Source organism: Sciurus carolinensis, chromosome 12 (genome assembly GCF_902686445.1).
Source record: "Sciurus carolinensis chromosome 12, mSciCar1.2, whole genome shotgun sequence".
Taxonomy (NCBI): Eukaryota; Metazoa; Chordata; class Mammalia; order Rodentia; family Sciuridae; genus Sciurus; species Sciurus carolinensis.
Window position 1 is genome coordinate 19,851,766 of NC_062224.1, and position 20,221 is coordinate 19,871,986.

Sequence of the window (20,221 nt, forward strand, 5' to 3'; positions counted from 1 at the left end):
GAATTGTGACTGGTCTGAACAGAGACAAGCTACATGTGTGAAATGATATTGGATTTGGAAGATTTAGCATGAAAAAAATAGTTCATTCATAATTTTATTATTACTGGAATTTGATATAATTTCAAATAATTGATATTAAAGAACAATCTTTATCATTAAATAAAATATATCATTAAAATTAATGCTATTGTTTCTTTTTGCCACGTGGCTTCTGGAAACTCTAAAGCTCCACATGTGGTTTGCATGTTTCACCTGGATAGTACTGTCTGGAGTATCACTATGCTTACCTTAGTTTTTGACTCTAAGATGAACAGTTGTAACACATGAATGCAGTCTGAATATTACTCACCAGGGGTTAAATCAGAATCACCTCATTTCCTTTCCCACTGTATTTTAAGGTCCAGCACTGTTAAGTTGTTTCAAGCCTGGTGCTTGGGTAGCCTTCTTCCATATAGTTACCTGGAAATGCTTTTATCCTTCAAAGTGCCTCTTGGTCACCCCCACATAAAGTCTTCTCTACTGTCAATGTCTTTACTGTACTACTTCTGCATCTATCACTGTACACTATGCACCATGATGTGTTTGTTTACAGGTCACTCTCTCCCACTAGACTGGAAGCTTCTAGAGATAAGAGACCAGATCTTTTTGTATTGCATATCCCTCCACGGTGGCACTTGGTTGGCCCTCAGTAGATATGATTGAAGCTGGAAGGAAAAACCAAGTTCCACTTATAATAAGCATTTGATGCAACTAAAGGGAATGTTCAGTTCCGGCCCCCACTCTGTAAACCTGGCTTTGAGGATAGTGAATGTAGTGAGCTGCCTCAGTTTCAGCTTCTTATGTGATAGAGGTTGTAAGGTCATTTTCTTTGGACATTGTACTGTATTTACCCATGTTCATGGCCCAGCAACTTCATTTCTGTTTGCTGCTTCCAACAAGGAAAATATAATGTACCAGAATTCTAAACACGTGGACAAAAAGTCTTGGCTTGTTAAGCCGTAGCATTTATGGAGTTGAATTAGAAGAAGTCATAAAAATGTGGATGGAGATGTAGTTCAGTGATACCAGCCCTTCCCCCTCAAAAAAAGAGGGAAGTTATTCTAAGGCGATAATACTGCATCTCAAATATAATCAGTTCATTGACTTAACTGTCAGTTGTGAATCTTATCAGCAGAGATGAATGAGTTTGTTAATCCTATAAATACAGTAGCCTTCAATAATCATATTAACCAGTAACTTAGTTTGATAATACATTGTGATACAATGTGAAATCACCTGAAAACTATTTTTCAGGATCCCCCCTTGCCCCCAGCTGCCATGAAGCCTATGCATAAATAATTATTTAATTTTTGAGACAAAATGCAAACAATACACTTAAAGACTGGATTTTTGCCCTTTGAAAAATGTGGTCTATGAAATAGTCATCATGGACTTTTTGCAGCATTCCACCAAATACAGTATTATTAGGTTGTAACTGTGCTGCCTGGATCCCTATTAATGACTGCTAAATGCCAGTTAGGTTGATCTCTCTGAGGAGCTACTTCCTGGCCACTTTCGGCTTTCCAAATATCTGAACAGGGTCATCTCACCTCCTTCAGCAGCTCCTAGCAAAGATTAGTCTTTAACTCTTGAATCCATTTGAAATCCAGCTGTATAAAGAGGAAGCTCCCCTCTCCTCCAAGTCTGGTCTTAGATTTTGAAAACAGAAACATCTTTAACCTCTGGGTACAAAAAGCTCTTTTGTGGAAAAGGCCTCCGTCCTTCCTCCCTCTGAATCTTGTTTGAAGTTTCCTATTGCACACAGCATCCGTGTCACTGGTTAAAATTTTATGGACAAATATAGGGCTTTATATTGTTCATTTCTTGCTTTTTCATTTATTAAAAATAATAATTCTCATGGTCCTGGAAGTCACAGAAGTGGACTGTTATTGATTAGTTATGTTCTTATTTAGCTACATAGTAAAGATTGCTTATTGGCACTTTCCTAGATTTTGAAAGAAGGTTTAAAAGATTTAGGATCCCCAAGATCTGGTTTCATGTTCAATTTCTTGCTCAGTGTAACCTTGGGCAAATTCTTTAATCTCTTCAAACTGTCATTTTTAATTAATAAAATGGGAATAATCATGGTATCTTCCTAGTTACTTAGCCTTATGTATAATAAGCACATCATTACCAATTGCTACTTTATATTTGTAACCCAAACTGAACTTCTGATCATCTCCTTTCTAACTTCTCATCTTAGTTGATCATAATTCCATCCTTCTAGTTGTTTAGATCAAACACTTTGGACTCATCCCTGGCTTCTCTTTCTCTTGTACCACATCAACTCTTAGAAAATCCTGTTGGTGCCAAGTTCAAAAAATGTGCAAAATGCTGAAACTTCCTAATAAGACTCCTTCCTTCTGTCTTTACTCCCTCCAGTGTATTCTCAAGCAGTCAGCGTGAACTTTTTAAATGTAATCAGCTGAGTCGTGTTCGCTCTCTTCTCAGGATCCTTCAATGACCCCTCCACGTCACTAAAAGTAAAAACCCAAGTTTTCACACTGGCTAAAGGACCTTATGTGATCAGCCGCCTCCCCGCCTTCCTCGTCCCTCTATAACTACAGAGATCACTCGTATACATCATGCATCCCTTGATCACTTGCCTGTACCACACAGGCCTTCTGGCTGTTCTCCCTTAACACCATGCCCTGGCCCTGGCTGTTCCCTTTGCTCAGAGCACTGTTCCCCTGATGGTTAACTCCATCATCTCTTCAGATCGTTGCTTAGATCTTACCATCTCAATGAGGCCACGCCTGCACATCTTATTCAAAACACAACTTCACCTTGGTCAAGTTAGTTTTTTTTTTTTTTTTGGTACCAGGGATTGAACCCAGGGGTGCTTAGTAACTGAGCCACATTCCAGCCCTTTTCATTTTTTCATTTAGAGACAGGGTCTTGCTAAGTTGCTTAGGGTCCCACTAAGTTATTATTATAATTTTTTTTTTAATATAGGGCCTTGCTGAGTTGCTGAGGCTGGCTTTGAACTTGCAATCCTCCTGCCTCAGCCTCCCTAGTTGCTGGGATTACAGGCGTGCACCACCAGGCCTGGAACTTAGTCTTTTTTAGGGTCCTTTTCACTTAATACTGTATTAGTCACTTATTTATTATGTTTATCAATTATTCTTTGCCTTCCCCCTAAACAGAAGCTCTATAAATGCTGAGGCCTTTGTCTCATCTGTTCACTGATGGATACTAAGCACCTAAAATAGTGCCCAGCTAATATTTTTGATTGAAAATGATTGCTGTGTCTTTAAAGTAGAAATCTAAGTAATATGAAAAAATTGGCAGGATCTAAAGTACTCACTTTATTACACTTAAAAATTATAGTCATCTACTGATGATCTTGATCACTTCATTAATGACTAAGAAATCACTATTTCTGTGGTACTTACTCTTAAATCATTTCTAGTATGCTTTGCTTTTATGTTATTTAAAGTAAATTGTTTTTACTTGGTGGAACACTCTCTGACCATTCTTAGAGTCAGTAGCGTTCCTAATTTCAGTTTCCAAGTGCCAAGGTCCTCTAATCCCCAGCTTGACAACAAACTTTGCAAATGTATGTGCATGATTCTGAAATGCTTTTAACAAACTAGCACATTTAGAATAATGTTACCTTTAGAGCGGATAGGGCACTGTTACTAGAAGGAGGCCAGGAGATGTCCTGGTAATACTGGTAATACCCAGATGGTGGCTTTCTTACTTTTTATTATAATGCCCAGTTATATATTTTTGTTCTGTATTACAGATATATATGTATTCATTTGTATAAATGAAATCATTTATAATAAATATGAAGGAAAAATATAGTTCACTTGTTCTAATATTACTTTTTATTTTTCTTCAGTTTGAAAGGACAGAGCTTTCTGGATATAAATCTTCCAGCCAGTTGTGGAAACATAATTGTTGTGTGATGAAGCATTTATCCCCTCTCCCAGCCCACAACCATCTCACTGATGAATCTGTGATATGAAACCAAATCAGAAAGAGTTCAATCAGAATTTGAAAAAAAAAAAAGACTTACTACTTTGTTGATTTAATCAACATAGCAGGCTGTCATGAGGAATTTAAATATAATAAAGATAAAAATAAAAACACATGATTGCTGCCAAAGCAGATTATTTTTTCAAAAGACAAATATAAAGATAATGACTTCAATATTGATTATACTATCTGGTCTTCCCACTGTAAAAATCCAAGTTCTTTGTTTGGTTACTTTCTATTCATCCTCCTTCCCTGACCCCAATCCGGTGTAGGGACCCGATATGTGTTCACATAGCACATGACTCAGGTCATTTGTTGAATTTAACTTCCTATTTATGTTTCCCTTTCTAGACTATAAGCTCGTTGAGGAGAGGACCCATGCTTTCTCACCATTGGTACCCTAATCTTCAATGTGGCACCTCAATGTGGCCTGGTTTAAACATCAGCTCTGCATATTATTCCCTGTTTAAGTTTCTTACCCTCTCTGTGCTTTCAAATCCACAATGATGAAAAGGCAGTGATAACAGTCTAAGCCCAAGATGCAAGGATAAACAAAATGATACCTCTAAAATAGTTAGCACAGCATCTGGCACATGACTGAGTGTCCCTAATCTAAAAATTAAAAAATCCCAAATCCTCCAAAATCAGAAACAATTTTGAATACCAACATGGAAAAATTCCACACCTGACCTCATGTGACAGGTCACAGTCAAATGCCGGCTTATCACATACAGTTTATCCAAGGGAAAAATTACTCTCCAGGCCCCATGAGGCAACTATATACAAGGTTTGTTTCATGTACAAAATTATTTTAAAATATTGTATAAAATAACCTTTAGGTTATGTATATAAGGTGTATTTGAAATCAAAAGGGAATATTGTGTTTAGACTTGGGTTTCATCCCTTAGATATCTCATTATTTATATGCAAATATTCCAAAATTAAAAAAAATTCAAAATCCAAAATATTTACAGTCAAAGTATTTTGGATAAGTGGTACTCAACCTGTATAAACTAAAGGAGCATTATAATAAAATGTTATTTACTATTACCATATGGGGATCAAAGTGGAACCTGAGTTGACAGAAAAGAAAAGAGATCTCATAATTTTAATGATTCGAGTTCATAGTCAATGCTAAGGAAATGTTTGGAAATGGAGCCAAGAATTCAAGTCACAGAGTATGTACTGAGATTGTGTAGTGCCCTGGAGCAGAGTGACATTTCTACCAGCTCAAGCCTCACTGTTGACCGAAGGATCAAAATTTGGGACCAAAGGTCAACTGAGATTCAGGGAGCTTCACACATTTTGATGGTACCACCCAGAATGAATTGAAATATCCTGAACTTTTAGCAAACACATTTTGAGTCCTGACTATGGTGATGGAATTGTCTAGATAATGGGGATGCAGTGGTGGTGGGTGCTGTCTTCTCCCAGAGGCTGTTCTTAGGCCCCCCCTGCCATGCTACTGTACAATCCAGTCCTTAGTGCTATTTTTCCTTCTGTAGAAAAATGTAATTGTTACTTTTCTAGATACTTTCTCTAAAGTTCATGTTTTTCATGATCATTATATTTGCCACATATATAAACATCAATATCCAACTAGTGCCCCTACCTAATATCTGTCAGTCTTAAAATCTAGTATTTATTATATACCTGAATTTACATAATAAAGACTTAAAGTTCCTTGACACTTAAGATGACAGTACTGATACAAAACACACACATAACTTTTCGTTTTGAAAATGCCAATTATGTCAATAATAATTGCTCTATCTTGAGGTTCTATTTAGTTCAAAATTGTTCCATTTTGCAAACTCCTAAGATCTTTCTTTTGCCTTTAAACAAACTTATGAGGTTCTAGAAAACTGTAAAGTTGACTGTCTGTTAGGCTATAGAACACAAACTTAGTTTATTCTAAAATTTGTGGACTCACTGAAAGGCTTCAGGTATAAAAATAAATAAAATAGAAGAAAATTAGAAATAAATGAAAATAATAATGCTATTTTGAAGAAAATTCAAGGTGGCCATATCAAAAACAAACAGTTATGACAATAAACTTTATAAATAGTTCATTTATCTAAAACAAAGTTAAAAAGGCAAAAAATGGGAAATTGGTATGTAGCTTGGGATATAAATATAAAAAATTTAATGGGTGCTACATAGACTAGTACTATGTGTAAGATTCAAAGTAGCTACCTGTTTCAAAGTTATATTTTTTGAGAAATAGCAATAGAGCACTTTTGAAATGTAACATTGATCTGTGGCTATTCTCTGTTTTTCAATAGAATGGAAAGTTGCTATTTTACATATAGGCTAGAAATCGACTTTTTACTTTTCAGAAACAAGACCTTAAAAGTGTTACTATTCCAGAACTTAACAAAATCCGTCAGCATTATTATTATTTTGTAGCACTGAGCATTGAACCCACCCCCTGGGCATGCTGGTGCTCTTCCACTGAGCTTTGTCCCAGTCCCTTGCTATCCGGATCATTTCCTCCATTATTACACAGTCTAATCATCTCACTTTACTGGTAAGTTATCTGAGGTCCAGAGAGGTCAAAACAATTTAAGGTCAGCCTTGTCTGGGAGTTAGAACCCAAGTCTCAAACACCCAGAAAAGACACAAATAGTAGTAAGAATGTAAAAATTATGAAGTATGAATACTTTGGGGATGACATTAAATTTCACAATCATGGAGCTGACAGGAAATACCACTGGAAACACTGCAGAGGATTTCTTCACAGATGCCTGCTAACCTTGCTAGGCAGCATTTCTGGCCCATGTGCCATGCTAGTATTTCAGTGAGGCCCAGAGGAAACAGCGCTCTGGGTTTATTTAAAAGGACAAGGTTCTCTTTCTGAAATTTCAGTTTGGACTCCCTGATTTAAAAATGAGTAAAGGAAGTACCCTTGCCAGTGTTTAAAAAACATTATACCACCAAAAAGCATACCTGGAGGGGTAATACTTTCTTTTCTTACTCATTTCTCTTTCTCCAACAATCACATTTAAAGTTCCTTCCAAAAGCACTTTGCTGGGAGTGGTTCTAGGAAACATATTTTGCTTTCCATTCTGGTATGAATCCTAAGAAATACCTTTCCAGAGGGAAAAGAAGAGGTACACCCGTCAAAGGGGCAAGGTCTTTATCCCAGGAGGGCTTGCCGGGGACACACGGACATTTTGGTGAGTTTCTTTGAAAAGGCCTACTGCGCCTTCACTCTAAGCCAAACTATGAAACTTATGTCTGGTGTCCAAACTTATCTTCATCATATTTTAAAATGAAAAGGAGACTATTTCGGAGGAAACGGTAATTTTGATATAAGAAGACACAGTTGTCTAAAAGTTTTAAAGGAAGGAAACACTTTGAGATGTATCTGGCAGCCATCGACACCAATTCTCCCAGGACTTGCATTTAAACTGGGGTCCCAGAGCCGGGGAATTCCTCCAGCTTCGGTCAGGTTGGGGCTCCCGGACGTGCTGGACCCGCGAGGGTGCACATCAGTTCTCTTGTTCAACCTTGTAGCAATTTCCTGGGCAGGAAATCTGTCAAATCTGATGAAACAGAATGCGGCGAAGCCTAAACCGAGACCCAACCCCTGGCGCCAACTGGGTTGGGTGCGGAGGGGACCCCGGGGACCGGCTACCCTCCAGGGTCCGGCCAGGGGCGCGTGTTCCCGAGGCCAGCGCCGGGAGCCGCGCTGGGCCTCGGACACCACAGGCATGACATATGGTCCGGTGATGCCCGAGGGCTGAAGCCGCCGCTCGCGGGGCTCCGGACCCGGCGGGCGCCGCTTACCTCGACGGCTCTGCGGGGACCGACGCGCGGAGACGCGGTGGGGGCGCCCGGCGGGCTGGGCAGCTGGGGGCCGGCGGCGGGGCGGGCGGCGCGGTCGCCTTCGGCTCTGAGGTCGGCTGCACCCTGGCTCGAGGTCCGCTGCCCCGGGGAGGAAGTGGTGTCGGCCCTCCCCTTTCCACGCAGCGCGCAGACGGGTGGCGCTCGCCGCGCTGCTTTGCACCGAGGTGCTCGGAGGCGTCTGGTTAGGGGCCAGGGACTCAGAAACAGGGCTGCAGGACCCCTAAAGCTCGCGGGCTGCTCTCCCAACTCATCAGGCCTGTGCCTTCTTTCCTTTATATACCCTCCCCCACACCCGTGAATAAACAAACGAAAAAAAGTCCAACAACGAAAAAGATGTTCGTTTTGTTTGGTTTTTAACTCTGGGAAAAGTTGCGCCTTCCTCCTTCATCCTTCTCCCACGTGCGCGGGTCTCAGGGGCGTCCCTGGCGAACCGACCCATCTTTGTAGCCTTGATAAATTAAGAACTGAGGAACTCGGGGCCAAGCCATGGTTCCACAAAAGGCGTAGAACCCACTCTGTTTTGCAACCGTCATCCGAAGCGTTACTTCAGCCTTCTCTGTGCTTCCTCTTTCGGGCCACTTGGGTAAGGCTTCCCGGTCTTGCAGTCTGCCCACAGGGCATGCGGCATGGGACAGCAGAGAAGAGTGACTGGGTGCCAGGGGTGGCCAGGTGACACCGGAGGGAGCCAGGGCCTGGGTGGGGGCGGGGAGGAAGGGTGTGCTCAGCATTTCTCAACCATCAGCGTGGCAACCCCATCAGATACAGTGATGAAAATAAGTGATGCAAATGCACAGCGTCCTTTGAGGCCCCGCGATTTGTAACAGTAAAGGACTGACTGGAAATACCCAGTGACTGTTGGGAGTGGGGTCTCCTGAGAGAAAGTGACTGGGGAAGTCTGAAAATACAGAAGTTAAAAATTGGTTACGATTTGTAAATGTGGTCGAATTCATCGCCTCTTCCTCTCTACAGCTGGGTCTGCAAGGGCTTACAGGCAGCAACAGGACTGTGGCAGCATCCTAAAGACATACATTAGGCACATCAATTACTAAGGGAACTTCTGATAGATGGGTCATTTATTCAATGAGAAATTACTTATTAAGCATCCACTCTTCTAAGAACAAGAAAAAATGGTGACGAAAACAATTCCTCCTCTGGTAGATGGTGCATTCTAGTTGACAAAAAAGCAGATGATACAAAAAATGAGTAGCTAACATGTGGAATAATGTGTTTTGAGGGAAACTAAAAGGTGAAGGATAGAAAGTGATGGGTGTGGGAATCTTGTTGCTGTGTTGATGACGGTGACTGAGGAAGAGCCATCTGATAACCGATTCTTGAGCCAGTCCTAAATGACATGAAAGATTAATTCATGTTGGATTTTTGGATGAGAATATTCCAGGCAGAAAGGATAGCACCTTTGAAGGCCCTAAGTTAGGAGAGCACTAAAGATAGTGGAAAAACAGCCAGGAAACTAGTATGACTGGAGCAGCCTGAGAGGAACAGATAGAAGATGAGATCAAAGAGAAAAAGGTGACCAGATTGTGTGTGGCCTTGCAAGCTCTATGTGGATGAGATTTGGAGGTGAGATGGAAAGTCATTGGAAGGTTCTGAACAGAACCTTAAATGCTATGTAGAAAAAAAAAGCAAGCAGTGAAATGGGGATCTTGTGGGAGGGAAAGTGGTTAAGGAACATCTCTTGGTGAAGTAATGAGAAGGGACAGTCATTCAGAGACTTGGAAAAGCATTCCTGAAGAAGAGTAAGAAAAGGTGCTCAGATAGGAACACAGAGGCAGACCAGTGTGGCTGAACACAGTAAAAGAGTAGGGCAGCAGTAGAGGACAAGGACAGAGAGGTGAGTAGGGACCAGATCAATCATGGCCTTGTGGTCAGTGTTGAGGACTTTGGGTTGTATTCTAATTCAGTGGGAGGTACTAGAAGGTTTTTTTCTTTCTTTTTTTTGGGGGGGGTGCCAGGTGTTAAACCTAGGGGCGCTTAACCACTGAGTCACATCCCCAAGCCTTTTAAAAATTTTTTAAATTTTGTGCTAGGGCCTCGCTAAAATGCTGAGGCTGGCTTTAAACTTGTGATCCTCCTGCCTCACGATGGTGGTGGAGCTGGGGAAGCTGCAGAAGGGATTAGGAATTAAATGTAAACCAGAACATTTATAGTCATGGAAACTGGTTCCAGGCAAGTCAATAGAAAAGTCAGTAGGGACAAGCCATGCAGGGTTGTGTGGACCATGTCTAGGATTGTTTTCTCAGTCTAAGAATAAAGAGAATGTGTTAATAATATTTTAATTTGTCAGGTGAAGGGATTTAAGTTTTAGAAAAATCATTCTGGCTATCATTTGGGAAATTGATTAGATGAAGAAAGACATAGACCCTGAAAGATGTCCAGGCTAAAATGGGAAGGAGATTATATGGTTTTGACTAGGTTGGTAGCAGTAAAGAAATGTAAAGAAATAGATGGACTCGAGGGATATTTGCAAGGTGTTGTCAGGAGACTCTGATGACTGAACACAGGCAGAGTGCAGAAGAGGGAGAAAGAAGTCAAGACTGACTGTAAGAATCAAGCCGGTGTCATGACGACTGATAGTGCTGGTATGGAGACGAGGCAGTCTGGAAGAGCACTAGCTGGGCAGGTGAACATGATGAGGTTTATTTCAAACGAGCTAAGTTTTGCAAGACTTTGAGACAGCCGAGTGAAGTCTTCTCTGTAATAAAAAGGTGCATATAACTATGACAACATGGATGAACCCCCAAATAATGCTGAGTGCAAAGAGCCAGATTACAGAAGTACATGTACATGATCATATTTATATAATATTCTTGAAAATTCAAACTATTGTGATCAAAAACATGGAGGAGGGGAGAGAGGGGGGAAAAGGGAAAGATAGCCAAGAGGCACAGGAACACTCAGAAGCGATGAACATGTTCATTATTTGGATTTTGGTGGTGGTTTCAGTGAATGTAGCTATGTCAAAAAGGATCAAACTGTACATGTTAAATATATGTAGTGCTATGTGTCATTTGTACCTCAATAAGGCTGCAAAAAAAAATCTTTACACCCTGCACTGCTATTCAATTAATGATTTCAAAAAATTTAAATCTTGAAATCTAAACTAAATGTTAGTTATAATCTTATTTATTAATAAGAGAACATTTCAAAGTCTGTAATATTAATATTTTAAGCAAATATCGATAAATAGGGAAGGCTTTTTGCTTTAGATTTTTCTTAACATTTTGTTGTTGGAAACCTTGGTCTGAAATCAAGGCTTATTTATGTTAATAAGAGAGCAAAAGGGAGAAAATTTCAAAATTGTACAGGAAGAAATATGAAATGAAATAATGCTAATTTTCTAGACTCTCTGACCAATACCCGAGGCAGCAAAAAGTAATTGGATTTTGCAGATATCCAGGTACCATTACAGGTACCATAAGAAGGTGATGAAATAATATAACTGTGCTATGACAATATTTTTTTTTTTTTTTTTTTTTACTTAACATACTAAAATTTTTAAAAAAGCAGGATTTAAGCAATGCTAAAGTTACTGTTTCCCCCCCACCCCCAGTACTGGGGATAGGATCCAGGACCTATGCATGCTAGGCAAGCACTCTGTATCTCCATCCTTTTGAAAAAAGTATATAATTGTTATAATTATATAATTAATTTTCTGTATGTGTAGATGCATGACAACAGTAGTTAGATTGGTTAAGGTCAGACAATGTGCATGAGAATTTATTGCAATATTGCCCTGTTAAATATTTTAGAAACTCAAATTAAGATTTGGCAGCTTTAAATGGGCACAGAGTCACATTTAAATTCTGACCATAAACATTGCCCAGATGGATATAAGTTCAATACAAATTATTTCCCTAGGGCATTTAGGTTACCAACAAGATCTTGTTAAATAGAAACATATGAATTATGGTTTGCACTACATTATTTATCTTTCTTAGAGATGAAGAAAAACTAGTGCAACAAAATTTCTGCACTTTAAAATAAAATTTGATTTCATTAAAAGAAGATATTAGCAGGTATTTTATTGTAATTTTATGATATGATGTTTTGGTTGTGCATATAATAATAGTAACTGCTGTTTACTATTATTCACTTTCTGTGAACATTAACTTTTATGCACTATGATTGTTTTTCATTTGTACAGTGAATCTTTTCTTGGTTCACAATGCTTCATTTCTTAATTTACCGACAGAAATGAACAGCTTTTAAGTGTACAAGTTGATGAAACTTTCTTGATGGTATTTTTAATATTGATAAAGTGCATTGTATCAATTTTTTTCTGTTATGATAAGCAGTTTTATGTGTGTGCCTACCCTGTGTAATCTTTGCCTATTCCAAGATCATCAGGATTTTCTTCTATCTTTTATTATAATTTTAGTCGTAGTTTTCATTTTTGCATGTGACCAGTTAATTTTTACAAGTGGTATCAGGTAGGAGTTGAGATTCAATCTATTTCCACACATTTATCTTGTTCTCTAAACAAATTTGATGAAAAGATTTTCTGGTTTAGCAGTGCCCTCCGATTTGGGTAGGTAAATTGCCTAATTCTGAGGTTCAGTGACAGCCCACTTGGCTCACATTCTAACCTACTTCCCCTAGTCTGTTTTTTGTATTTTATGAAGTTGATCCTTTGGTTTCCAATAATCATTCGTCTCTAATTCAATGTGTTCAGAACTCAGGTGGGAAAAAGGGGTGATATATTTATAAGTCCCTTCCAACAAAGAGGTTCAGGTTCAAAGCCAGAGGCTGAGTTGTTTCAGGTCCAGGATCCACGAATGTTTCTGTTGCCTCCTTCCCCAGTAAGTAACAAGTTACATGGGAGCGATAACTCTAGGTAGTGTTTGGTTGAGGAATTTTTTTCTCCTCCTCTTCTTTTAACTGGACAGTATCCTTGACTCCTATTAAATAATTTTTTTAAAAGATAAAAATACAAATATAAATATAATATCCACATACAAATATAAAATCAACACTTGCCAAGGATTTTAATTCATTAATTAATGAGGGAACTTGTAAGATGTCACAACTGTTTCAAAGAAGCATATGTTTATATGTAATGAAGGAATGCTGAAATTAATTTATAAATAAATAAAAGACTAGCCTCTCCCCAAGGCAAGTCAATTACATTTCACTAGACAAGAGTAATTTGCATTTTTGTGGGCTAGAATCATTTGTATTATTACCAGTTTTCTACAGTTTACAGAGTTGCAAAATAGCTCAAAGACAATGAAAGATGAAGATAACCAGATGTTTCAACTAGACAGAACACTAATGTTTTCTGCTCACTTCAGAAATTTTCTGACACTTCTAATCCTCACCCTGTTTTACCTGGGTATCTCCATCACAAGCATCTAACCAGCTTCTGTTACCTGATTTTATCTAATTGTCTTCTTGATCTTTGCACTTGGTATTGAACAGGTACTTCAACTTAAGTTTATGAATACAAAGAACTTCCAATTTTCCCTTAAACTAATTTACCTCCTGTTTTTTTCTTGTCTTAGAAAAAGGGATCCCTTCCTCACAATTGATTTCTCAATATAAAACCCAGGAGCTATCACTGATTCTTTTATTTCTTCCTCCTCATCTAATGCATTAGCATATCTGCTCCCTAAATATGTACCCTTCTCTTAGCCTCATCTATTATACCAAGCCACATAGACTATTCCTCATGGTCACTTTAATATCATCTCAATTGGCCTTGATGCTTACCCCATCACCCTCAATCTGTTTTTCACCCAGCAGTCAGAAGTATTCTTTAAACAAAAACAACATTTACAAATGCTCACTGTAAACCAGGCATCATTCCAAGTGTTCTATAATAAAGCACTTTAAACAGCCCCCTGCTGTGCCATTGTTGCTACCTTTGCTTTATAAATGAAGAAACTGACATATGTAGATATTAAATAACATGCCTTCATTCACACATTTAATAAATGGTAGAAATGGTGTTTGAATCTAGGTAGTCCAGAGCTTGGACTATTAACCACTGTATGTCCAGTTTCTCTGAACATGTAAGATTTGTCTTATTTGCTTACATGAAATCTGAACTTGTCCTTATACTTAGGTTAACATTTGAGCTCCATGTCACAACTTCCAAGTCTCTACAAGATCTGAGGCCAAGCCCATCTTCCCAAGTTCATCCCATAGCTGTCTTTCCCATAGCAAACCAAGTTCAAGCCTACTGGTATTTTTTCCACTGTTCCTAAGTATGGAGAGGCTCTCAACTCCTTGGAATGCAGATCTCCTGGTGTTTTCCTTACTGACTGATGTCTCTCATTCTTTCAGTCTCAGCTTAAAGATGACCTCTGGTCCCTGCAAGGTGATCTCCATAAAGTCAAGGAGGTATAGCTGTAAGTAGTGGGTGAAGGGGGGTCTGGGAGGCTCCGGAGGGTCTTCATTTCCTCAAACACATCATCCTAAATTGATGTATTCTAAGAAATGTAGGGTGAACTATTCTATTTCAACCCCCATGATCAGACTGTGAAACCTAAGGAGGAGAGCGGGAGATGACTCTTTTTATGTTCTTCCCCCATCCCCAGCTATAAAATCAGGTCAACAACAATGGCTTCTTGCCCTGATCATGGGTTGTTGTGTTGATAACATATTCAAGATGGCTTTGAAAGCTGGAAACAGGAACAGATGTTAGTAACTGAAGGCTAATGTGGACTTCACACTATGGTGGTGTCATCACTTGTGAATCATGCCAAGGCAGGCAGTGAGCTCAACAAGCTCAGCAAAGAACTTGGTAAGCTTTTCATTTTCCTGCTCTGGGGACCTCCATCGCTGCATGAGCATTGATTTAGTAACACTATGTTTATTTTACTATTTCAGTAAATGTAGCAAGGAAATACACTTTATTTTTTTGGTGGTACTGGGGATTAAGCCCAGGGCTTCACACTCTAGATACTCTACCACTGGCCCTAAGAAATACACGTTAAATGAGAAACTTCTCCCTTGTTCACCTGAGTCCAGATTTTCCTACTACCAATTATCCTTCACTTTTTCTCAATCTTTCATTCTTCTCTCCTTCCTTCCATGCACTCTCGCTTTCTTCCTTCCCATTTCTGCCAAGATTGAAGAAGGACTCTGGTCAAGGTGAAAACCTCTTATGAACAGATGAATTTCAGGCATAGTGAATCAGGAGGACAGTATTCTCCCTCTTAACCATTAATGATATAAAGATTCCTGGTGTAGTCAATTGATCAAGCAGAGTTGCTAAGACTCCACAAAAGCTACATCAACTACTTCTACTTTTCTTGGTTTTGTTCAGTTTTATATCCTATAACCTCAGATAAAAAGACAAAATAATTCATAACTGAAAATTTAAATTTGGAATGACAGTCATATAAAAATATTTCTTTCCTTTTTCATTATCATCTATCTCTATCAGTGTCAAAAACTAAATCGTCTTACCTGGAGCCATGCTTCCAATTGGTCAGTGAGATGGTATTTGGTGAAATCATCATTTCTGTTAAAAGAAATTATTGCAGCTCCCATCCCTATTTCTGATACTAAGTTATTTTTATTATTATTTTAAAGGGAATCTTAGTTCCCCCCCACCGACTCTTTTCATTGTGATATGATTCTATCTTGTGAAATGAAACCCAGGAAACCCTTATGGGCAGGATCACAAAGTATGTGTCCCCTCCTCCCTGGTTTGTAGGATCTCCTCCAGTTTTAAAGCTGTCAGTATCTTGTCGTCATCATTATGAGCACACAGGAGACCCGTTTGGCTACTTCCCATGTCACGCTGGGGCTCAGGGATTATGAGCAGCATTTCCCGGTCCATCTGCGTTAGCAGTTCTCTTTATCCTCCTGGATGCTGCCTCCCTCAAGGGCAACCAGATGAGAATCAGGGCACGTGTCCACCTGACTCTGAACCCTCATCCCCAGAGGCTGGGCAACCCACACCAAAGCCCTTTTCTGTTCCTCTTCTCACAGACTCTCTCCTCACGGCCCCAAGTTTTATCTTATCAGAGCCTGAAAGTGCAGGTGGGAGAACCGAATTCTGCTCAATTGCACATTATTTCAAATCTTTTTAAATACTTTGTGCTAGAGACCATGACTCATCTCCAACATTCATTCTTTTCCTCTTTGACACAGAATCTTGGGTAACGTGTCCAGTGAGAGGGTCTAAGTCCAGGGCCCATGGCAGTTACTTATGGCCATGGGAATAAATTTTGGCTCATGAGAAGTAAGTGAAAAATTATTTGAAACTTTAAAGAAGTGCTTTTAAGATATGTCTTTCTTCACATCCTCCTTCCTGTTGCATGGACTGTAAACCCTGCTACTGCCCTCTTGGACTATGAGATGACCTTGAGTTTAGGAGTTCCATGATAAGAACACCAGGGCAGTGAAGCGGGAGATGCCTGTGTTTTTGAGAGCTGTGAAGTAGCCTCATTAACCCTGGATTGCCTACTCTAGACTGCTTGTGTGAGTCAGTCCCTAATTTTAAGATCTCTGTCATACACAAATATGCTTCCTACCTAATATATTCAGGGGTCCTTGTTTTTAAAAAAATTTTTTTTTGTAGTTGTGTATGGACAGAATGCCTTTATTTTATTTGTTTATTTTTATGTGGTGCTGAGGCTCGAACCCAGTGCCTCACCCATGCCAGGCCAGTGCTCTGCCACTGAGCCCCAACCCCAGCTTGGGATCTTTGTTCTTGAAGCTCAAGAAAGCAAGAACTCTCTATTTTCTGGTTCTTCTTGAAAAAAATAATACATATATTTACAGATAATTTCTAGCCGACATGCCTGGATCTTGGCTTCTTTTTTTTTTTTTATTGTAAACAAATGGGATACATGTTGTTTCTCTGTTTGTACATGGCGTAAAGGCATACCATTTGTGTAATCATAAATTTACATAGGGTAATGCTTACAAGCCAAGGACACCAACCCTTGGGTCTCTGGGTTCTGGGTTCTCTGCCCTCAACCCCTTAATGCTTATGCTGGCTGACTGTGCTGAGGAGTTGGTTAGGTCAGGAAAGAATCTCTAGATACTGTTATGGGGTGCAACTTAAGAACAGACCGATCACCACTGAGAAGTCCAAATCTGAGAGTCTTTATTAAGCCAGCCAACTGACTGTTTCACACAATGCCCCAAAAAATGACTATTGGGAGAACAGCCCTGACCACAGGGTTGTAGGGATTCTTATACCAAAAAATCACATCAATCATAAGCGTCTGTTGCTATGATTTGAAATTACAAACTAACATCATGAGATCATCAACAGAGGGGGAAGTGGGTCAAAATGACCCTTACCTAGGTACAAACCAAAGAATGGTTACTAACATTCACATGATTACTGTTTACATGGTACATTGGTTAAGAGCAATAGAGATCAAAAGATAACAATTTTTCATTACATATGAAATGTCATTCTGTATTGTTAAACATGTCATGCTAAGTAACTGAGGATGGGTACAGAGGCGGGGTGTTCCCATGGGAGAAGCTTATTTCCTACATAACATGGAGTCTCAGAGCAAAATGGAGTCTGTTTAGTCAATTTCTTCATAGTCTGGCCTGTAACATTCTCCTGGAGCCAGATCTGTCAACCCATCACAATATAAGGAAGCGCATATGGAGGTGGAAAGATCTGGTTAATTCTGGCGACTTCTAGAAGGTACTTTTGCCAGAAGCTCCACACTGTGGTTAGAATTGCCTCTTTAAACAGACTAATCTGCCCATATCACCTTCTTACAAAATTAGGATATGCACAGATTTATCTGTGTTGACAGATCTTTTGGTTTAGGCATGTTCTAATGGGACCTTAAAAAGAAATCATTAAAGTTTCAGCTTTTTGATTATAAGTAATCTATTACACAGGCATCTTCACTCTATTCCTGGACTTAATACCTTTAAGATTTCCCTCCTGGGAGTGGAGGTTGGAGATGGTGTGCAGAGGGAGAATTGAGAGTGAGTTAGTTTATGGTTTAAAAAAATGAGTGTGAAAAAACGTGTGGGTGTGAAAGACTAAGAGAGGATTGTGGGGCAGAGGGAGTACGTAGTACTTGGAAACAGGTACAGATCTCCTTCCTTAACGCATTTCACAGACATCAGTCGAATACAGCTTTGCCTTGGTCTGTGAGAATTATATGCTGAGGGGAGAGCAGACTTTTAATTTCCCCTGATAATAGTTGTAGTCAGTTACTTCTGATTAATATTATACTGATTTGTTTAATAATGGGATTGTACTGGATTGAATGGTGTCTTAGTCTGTTCAGGATGCTAGAAAAAAATACCATAGACCGGGTGTCTTATACAGACATTTATTTCTCATAGTTCTGGATACTGGGAAGTCCAAGATAAAAGTGCCAGTAGATTCAGTTCTTGGCAAGAACCCTCATTACAGCTTGTAGAAGGTCACTTTCTCAGCATATCCTCACGTGGCAGAGAGAAGTTCTGATGTCTCTTTCTCTTCTTATCAGGGAACTAATCCCATCATGGATTCCACCCTCTTGAGTTTATCTAAGCCTAATTATCTCCCAAAGGTCCTACACCTCCTAACACTATCACCCTGAGAATTGAGGTTTCAACAAATGGATTTGGGGAGGACACATCAACATTAAGTACATCACCTATGATGTCCTCCCTAGCCCCAGGTTCATGTCTACCCAGAATCTCAGAATGTAACCTTATTTGGAAATAGGACCTTCATGGATATAATCAAGTTAAGATGAGATCATGGTGGATTAGGGTGAGCCCTCATCCAGTGACTGGTATTCTTATAGGAAAAAAAGGAGAACTAGAAATACAGAACTATCTATGAAATTGTTTTTGTACTCAAGGTTAGTTAAAACATTGGAGAATAATTACAGAAAGGACACAATATTAGAATTTGGATAGTAAATACTTTCTCATATATAATTGAATTGATTGGAATATAGGCTTATGTGCTATGACAACAAACCAAACTATCAAGAACATTGTACATTTTGGTCTATGTCAACATCACGTCTGGTCTGGTGGCCCTGCTATATGAGGCTGTTACACATCCAGAATCCCTTTAGTTTGTTGTTCTGTTGTGTTATCTTTTCCTAGAGGTCCACAGGAAATCTTTAGTTGAGTCCTGTATTACTGTCCTAAGCATTTTGGAGTCAGAATGTGTTTCTTTTGAATGTGGCCTTGAGCTGGGACCAACCACGAAGCAAGAAAAAGAAGTTCCTGCTTAGGGAAGTTAGTGGAGTCTTTATGTGCATGTCCGGTTAATTTGTTTTCCATCACTGTGACAAAATATCTGAGACAACTTAATAATGGAAAAGGTTTATTTTGATTTATGGCTTCAGAGTTGAAGTCCATGGTTGATGTCCTGGATGCTTTGGTGCCATTGGTAGTGCAATAAATCATGGTGGGATCATGTGGTAGAATCGGCTGCTCAGTTCACTATGGCTAGGATACAAAGAGGGAGGGGGAGAGAGGAACAGGAGAGAGCATCAGGGTCCCAGGATCTTCCTCAAGGGCACATCATCAGGGACCTAACCTCAACCCACCAGGCCCTACCTCTTAAATGTTCCACATGGCAAAGCCACAAGTCTCACTTGTTTGGCTTATTATCCACTGCATTTATATGTTTATGTATGTGCCAGAGAATTTTAGTTTTATATCTTCAAAATCAGTGTTTTCTTTTTTTTGGTGAATGACCTTAATGATTATAGATAAGCAACAACAACAAAAAAATGTCCTCTTAAAAAGTGTCGTTCTTGTCAAATTTTTTCTTCTCATGTGGGTAAAAGATGAAAAAAATTGATAGTATAATCTTGTTTTTTTATCTAAGCAGAAGTTTAAATCATTTATCACCATAACATTCTGTTGAAATAATTTTTTTGGAAACTGAAAAGGAAGTCATTAGAGATAAGGTTTAGCCCATATTAAAGTGTTACTTATTATTTGCTTTTTTTTTTTTTTTTTGCGGTACTGGGGATTGAACTCAGGGCCTTGTGCTTACGAGGCAAGCACTCTACCAGCTGAGCTACCTCCCCAGCCCTTATTTGCTTTTTAATACATGGTTACCTTGACGATTAGCTCAGATAATGTATATAAAGCACATACTAGTTACTTGAATTGTTGCTAAATAGTGTCCTCCTCAATATACATTTTTTTCCAGAAGGAATGTCCATTTATTAACAAAATAAATTTTCCTATCCTTAATTCTTTATTACCCTTTGTCCCCCAGCATCCCCTGGGAATCCCTGGTTTCTCTTGCTCAGTGGTCATGAAGATTTAGAGACTGAAGTGGACAAGAAGTCATGAAGTGTAGGGTTTTGCAGCTCCTTTGGAAGTGACATGTGTCACTGCAGACAAGTATGCGTGGGTTCTGTGGAGTTGA

The 20,221-nt window shown here is 39.3% G+C and overlaps 1 protein-coding gene across 1 annotated transcript in view; it reads right to left on the bottom strand.

Annotated features, from left to right (window-relative positions):
- Apbb1ip (amyloid beta precursor protein binding family B member 1 interacting protein) overlaps positions 1–8,136 on the bottom strand; it is a 109,928-nt gene extending 101,792 nt beyond the window's left edge. The window contains exon 1 of the mRNA XM_047521570.1: positions 7,816–8,136. The gene's annotated coding sequence lies outside the window, so the exon portion shown is untranslated. The remainder of the gene's footprint in view (positions 1–7,815) is intronic.
- Positions 8,137–20,221: the final 12,085 nt, after the last annotated feature.